At 33.7% G+C, this 6,162-nt stretch overlaps 1 long non-coding RNA gene across 1 annotated transcript; it reads left to right on the top strand.

Annotated features, from left to right (window-relative positions):
• Positions 1 to 5,053: 5,053 nt before the first annotated feature.
• On the top strand, positions 5,054 to 5,825 carry LOC111713107 (uncharacterized). Its single transcript, XR_002767601.1, has 3 exons — positions 5,054 to 5,165; positions 5,355 to 5,426; positions 5,793 to 5,825. It is a non-coding gene; the product is annotated as an uncharacterized LOC111713107 (long non-coding RNA).
• Positions 5,826 to 6,162: the final 337 nt, after the last annotated feature.

Genomic DNA, 6,162 nt, shown 5'->3' with positions numbered 1-6,162 from the left:
TGGTCCGGATCTTTTGTAGCTAAGGGGGGGTGTTGTAGAACACAGTATAGATAAAGAGAATGGTTGAAAAAGATCAAGATTAAAATTACAGATAGAAAAAGATTTTAGAAAAGTTACAGTGAAAATTACCAGAAAACTGTGGAACAGGAAGACGACATAAAAGCAATAATTTACACTGCACAACAGCGTTGTTTCATGTTCATTGGAATATTTTAGGTCATAACTTGAGTCTAAGAGTCGTCTTTCTCTTCTAGAGTTTTATGGTTATCATTGTATAAGAGTCATAAGAGCTAGAAATATTACATCATCCTCCCTATGGAGAGAACGGACTCAGATGCAGACAAATAATGTCAGCTGTTCGCCCGTTGACTTAACTAATAGTGTACACTGTACAGTCACAGTATCACACACTCACAGTGTAAACAGTCAGTCACTCGTTATTATACAGAACAGAACTTTATATATTATGACATAGAGTATAAAGGTTTCAAACTTCTTTATGTTTGCAAACATACAATTTACAGTGATAATTGATAACCAATACTACAAATTAGAATGTAAGTCCGAAGTCGTCTTCTTTATTCTATAAACTTGACGTTTCAAGACCGTATAATAAGAAAACGAGACCCGTTTTTTAATTTGTAATTTGTAGTTGTCATAATTGATTTATTCCTTAATATGTTGCCAAAATTATAAGCAATTTACCCAATTAAGAATTTCCGTTTTATTCCAATGAAAGTGACCAAGGGTCCGTCATAGAATACGATTTTTGGACCCCCTCCTATCAATTTTATACATTGATCTTGAATGTAAGACATGTGGCCGCAGCGCTCGGCCCCCTTGCCTGTCCTAGCCGCAGCGCTCGGCCCAGAAAGTGTCTTACCTAACCTAACCCGTGGCCGCAGCGCTCGGCCCCCTAGCCCATCCTAGCCGCAGTGCTCGGCCCCCTTGCCTGTCCTAGCCGCAGCTTTCGGTCCCCTAGCCTGTCCTAGCCGCAGTGCTTGGCCGGAAATTGACCTGACCTACCCCTAATATAAAAAAATAAATACAAATAATTTTGATGAAATGAAGTGGTCATGTACAAAATTGATAGGAGGGTGGGTCCAAAAGGTCGTTCTCTAGGACAGACCTCAACATTATTCTAGGTTCTTTTTCATTATTTTTCATAATTTCTATGTTAATTTCTTAATTTCTTAATTAATTTCTTGGTTCCTTTATTTATTTTATAAATTTCTTTATTAATTTCTTAATTTATTTCTTATTTAAATACATCAAGTTGAAATTCCTTCATGCTTGCATGAAAGAAAAAAACATGATGGTTGTGTCAAAATGTTACCTTGATATGACGGGTTATTTGTTTGTTTGGTTCTTCACAAATTGGACACAACTTGGAGATTTCTTTTCTCTAAAATGAAAATAGATAAAGGAACCTAAAACCACCTTGAGCACCACTATTGGATCGGAGCTCAGTTTACCTTCAAAACTCTTGCGAGGTCTTAGTCATGTTTTGGGAATGCCTAGTTTTGTGTATTCAGTCTTAAAAAATGTCATAGGATGTTTCCTAATATGCATTCTTTCTTCATATTAAGATAACATTTTCTGGTATAAAATATCACGTTTTTGGTGGAAAATATTTTACGACTGCCCTAGAAATAAAGTGGTATGATAAACCAATTCGCCGTAGAATAGTTTTTAAAAGATAAAAAAAATTTCTTGACAATTTTTGATAGAATATTTTTCACAATGAAAACTTTTTATTAGTTGCCAATAATTCAGCGGACATCTGATTTTCTCAGAATTGTTTATATTAAGATTTAAATCCTATTCAAAAATATATTACGATTAGATACGAGGAAAATCGTATTTTCATCTGAATGTTACATCTTCTTGATGCCAAACTGGAGTGGGATATAGGAGGGGGAAAATGTGTTACCAAATTTAGGATTATAATGAATTTTGATTAAATTGGGGCCGCAGGGAAGTTTTTTATCAATTCTTGAAAATAAAAATGTTAAGGGCCAGAATGTTCCTGCTCTTAATATTGGCGCCCTTGATTTTTCAGGGTGTAAGATTTGTAGGGAGGGGTGTAGGATTGTTATGTCGGCGGTAGAGTCGGTAGGGACGGGGTAGAATTGTTATGCAGGGGGGTAGGATTGGTAGGGAAGGGTAGGATTATTTTGGAAGATCCACTTTTTCTGAAACTTGAAATTCAAAAAATAAAAGACATGATCAAATTTAATTCTGCTGTTTTTATGTTTAAATATATGAATGGCAAACTTCCATTATCTTTTAATGGAATGTTTTTAGCGTTAGCAGAACCAAACAGAACAAAAAGTTATAAATTAGAATTAGTTAACAATAAATATCTAGNTTTGGACCTCCCCCCCCCCATATCATTGATCTCATATGTAACACATGGTATAATTGGTCATGTGACCGCAGCGCCTGCTCCCCTAGCCTGTCCTAGCCGCGGCGCTCGGCCCCCTTGCCTGTCCTAGCCGCAGCTTTCGGTCCCCTAGCCTGTCCTAGCCGCAGTGCTTGGCCGGAAATTGACCTGACCTACCCCTAATATAAAAAAATAAATACAAATAATTTTGATGAAATGAAGTGGTCATGTACAAAATTGATAGGAGGGTGGGTCCAAAAGGTCGTTCTCTAGGACAGACCTCAACATTATTCTAGGTTCTTTTTCATTATTTTTCATAATTTCTATGTTAATTTCTTAATTTCTTAATTAATTTCTTGGTTCCTTTATTTATTTTATAAATTTCTTTATTAATTTCTTAATTTATTTCTTATTTTCTTTTTTAATTAATTTGAAAATAAACGTTAAAGTGAAATGGATCTGCTTAAACTGCACAATCGCTGAGTTCCATCTTTATTGAACTATACATGAAATCATAATTTGAGGTCTTTCAATTCCATTGGGCCGAGCGCCGTGGCTAGAACAGGCTAGGTGGCCGGGTGCTTTGGCCCCATGACCAATAATATCCATGTGACAGGATATGAGATCAATGAACAAAATTGAAAGGAGGGGGGCGAGGGGGAGGGTTCTGAAAATTGTTTTCCAGGAAATTACTCAAAAGCGTACTGATCCGATTTTGCTCCTCTAGTTTTGATTTTACACACATGTATAAGAAATATTAATTTATCCAGGTACATATTAGAAATTCAAAACATTTTTCCTTTCCTCAATATCTCTTACAATTCATCCTAGTTTGAGGTGGATTGCGTTATGTGTTATAAACCTGTTCTTGAAACCGTAGGTTTAGACAGAGCCAAGCCTCTTTCAGGCAGTTAGGTTCAGTTGCTTAAAGTACTCCGACCAGCTGTGATATTTAGTTAACATTAATTCAGTATAATTCTTTAGTTTTTCCTTCCTTTCAGTGATATCACAGTTAAGGGGTTGCAAACCCGATATACAATGGAACCCTTTACACATTTTTTATCTAATAAACGTATTGAATTCTCTCAGCTTTCTTCTTTCTCTTTTTTTCTAAACCTGAAAGTCACTTTTTAATAAAAACTACGACGATTGAGAATGATATTTTTTTTGCTCCGACGAAGGTTTAAAGGGTACCGTTGTTACTATATTGAAGTTATGTAAACAGGCACATAATACAGTTTTTTTTTCTTCACTTTTTGTTTGTTTGTCTGTCTGTGTCCAATAAATGTCAAAACGGCTGAACCGATCATGGCCCAAATTTTGCGAAGCCAACTCACTTGATCCCAGGGAAGGTTTACGTACCGTCAAAAAAGTACAATGTTGCTCGAAAAAAATGACGACTTTTATTTATTTAAAAATGCGTCAATTTTAACACAAAAATCCGAGAAAATTTGAAAACGATTAAAAATGGCGAGTTCCAGAGCAACAGTTAAAAGCTAAAATCGTTTACAGGTAATGGGGTGCGAAACGCCCTAAAAGCCTTGTATGACGCACTTTTTAGGTCGATGATGTTAAAAAATCTGTATTCCTATAAAGCCTTGTATGACGCACTTTTTAGGTCGATGATGTTAAAAAATCTGTACTCCTATAAAGNCAAGTTAGTTAATTGTTTAGAAGTTGATGCATGGCTGGTTATTAATAGTTTTTTTTGCATGCTCCTTATCCCTTTTTTTAAAGATTGATGATGATATGATATATCCCATAAATCCTTTAAATGTTTGTCTAGAATAACCTAGATAAATCTTTTTTTCAGACGAAAATGTAAGTCATTTGTATTTCACTGAACTTATTAGTTGATGCTGAAGGTTTTGAAAGTCGTCTTGGAAATTTGTATACAAGGTGTCCCACGAAACATGACAGTTGGTGAATAGTTTAAAATGTCTTTTTCCATAATTTGTTAAGTTGTGTGATACCAAAGATCAATAAAAATATTATATGGGAGTCGTAAAATATAATTAAGCAAAAGATTTGTTTAACTAAAAATAGCTATTTATTAAATGTCATGTTTCGTGGGACACCCTGTATATGAATTGGTCTGTACGGAGTGCACAGTATACACCAGAAACTTGTTTACAAACAAAGACTTAGAATTAGTATTTAACTTAAATATAGGTTATTATTATTATTATTATTATAGGTTAATGTAAATTAAGATTTTAGAAGTGATTTTTAGCCAGTTTACTGCACAAAATTTCAGACAGCACAATAATGTGGAAAATTACGTTTTTATTCTAGTTTGTCAAGTGTTTATTCTGATAATTTTACCCTTGCTTTAAAGTCACTTTTGCAAATAAACCACAAATGACATTAACCAGTTAACATGGATATATAATTCGTACTCGGTATGGTTTGAATCGGAAATGCCACTTAAATAATAGAGAGCTACTTAAAATTAAGTTTACATTCTAGTCCGTTCCAAGAATTAACAATGATGAAGATATTGTCGTTCACTCGTCTTTAAAATATATATATTTACGAAAAACTTCTAGAGAAACACAATTGCAATCAACAGATAAACAGGGTTAAATCATTTTTGCCTAAACAAATATTCACGACCAGTTAGTATTGTATTCGTATGTATTGTACATGCATTTACTGTACATTGTACACAGCAAATTCTACGTTTATAAATATATTTAGACCCCTGCCAGTACTTTTAGCAGTACTATACAAGCTGCAGCAGAGAAATGATATCAGATTCATCACAGCTGGTAAACAGGTATGCATTTAGAGGGTCCATGGGGGGGGGGGTGCTGAAAAACAGTCATGCATATGTGCGATTAGAGGTCCCATGGAGGATTTAGATATTCAATTAATATGAGATAATAAAAACTATTGTGAATTATTGATGTCACTTGTTAAGAATGACGACTACAATCATTTAAAGAAGTAATTGTGTATTATGTAGGTTGAAGGTGAAAACTCAAAACTTCTTCATACTCTGGGCTTTCTCTGGCATTTCCAGCATATCCTTGGGAAGGTTGGTTTATTTCCATACAGTTTTTTAAGCTTAAAATTCGCAAAATTTTTGTGAAACAATTTAAACACAAAGTTGTGCAAACTATGATGTTCTTCGACCTAATTTTTGCGAAAATTATCTTTGGGTCGCAAATGATATTTCCCTGATAAAATGAAATTCCAAATTACAAATTTATAAAATCCAGCTGTACAATTCTTTCATTCTTAATAAATTCAATTATTAAATATATATAAATTGATCAACAAAATTCATAACAAGCTGTTTTTAACTCGGGATTTATCTGAAAAAATATATTTTTCGAATATCAAATAGCAATTGAAAGATTTCTAAGTAATGAGTCTTTTTAACTATATTTTTTCATTTCAGAAAATCCGCGAAAAAATTCATTTGCAAGAGAGAGAAAATATTGAACAACTTTCACAGCTTGTTGAAGCAAATAGGTGAAAAAACACTTACTTTTAAAACATTTTTTCCTCAGCAAATAACAGAATTAATTCCTGGTTATGAATAAATTCAATTATAAAAATTACAATGATTGAACAAAAATTGTGTGCATAGAGCGAGAGAAGGCATACCACACCACTTTTTCGTCGGCACCACAAATAACGTCACAACTCACCATTATTTCGTCCAACCATACCGTTTTTCGTCCATCGTTGTTAACATTCTTTGAAAAGTACTTTGAATTAATATATTCGAATTTTGATCCACTTCATGTTGTTTATAATGATTTAAA

The sequence above is a fragment of the Eurytemora carolleeae genome, unplaced genomic scaffold (genome assembly GCF_000591075.1).
Source record: "Eurytemora carolleeae unplaced genomic scaffold, Eaff_2.0 scaffold1371, whole genome shotgun sequence".
Lineage (NCBI taxonomy): Eukaryota > Metazoa > Arthropoda > Copepoda > Calanoida > Temoridae > Eurytemora > Eurytemora carolleeae.
The sequence above is the reverse complement of the archived record's forward strand: the minus strand, read 5'-3'. Positions and strand labels throughout refer to the sequence as shown.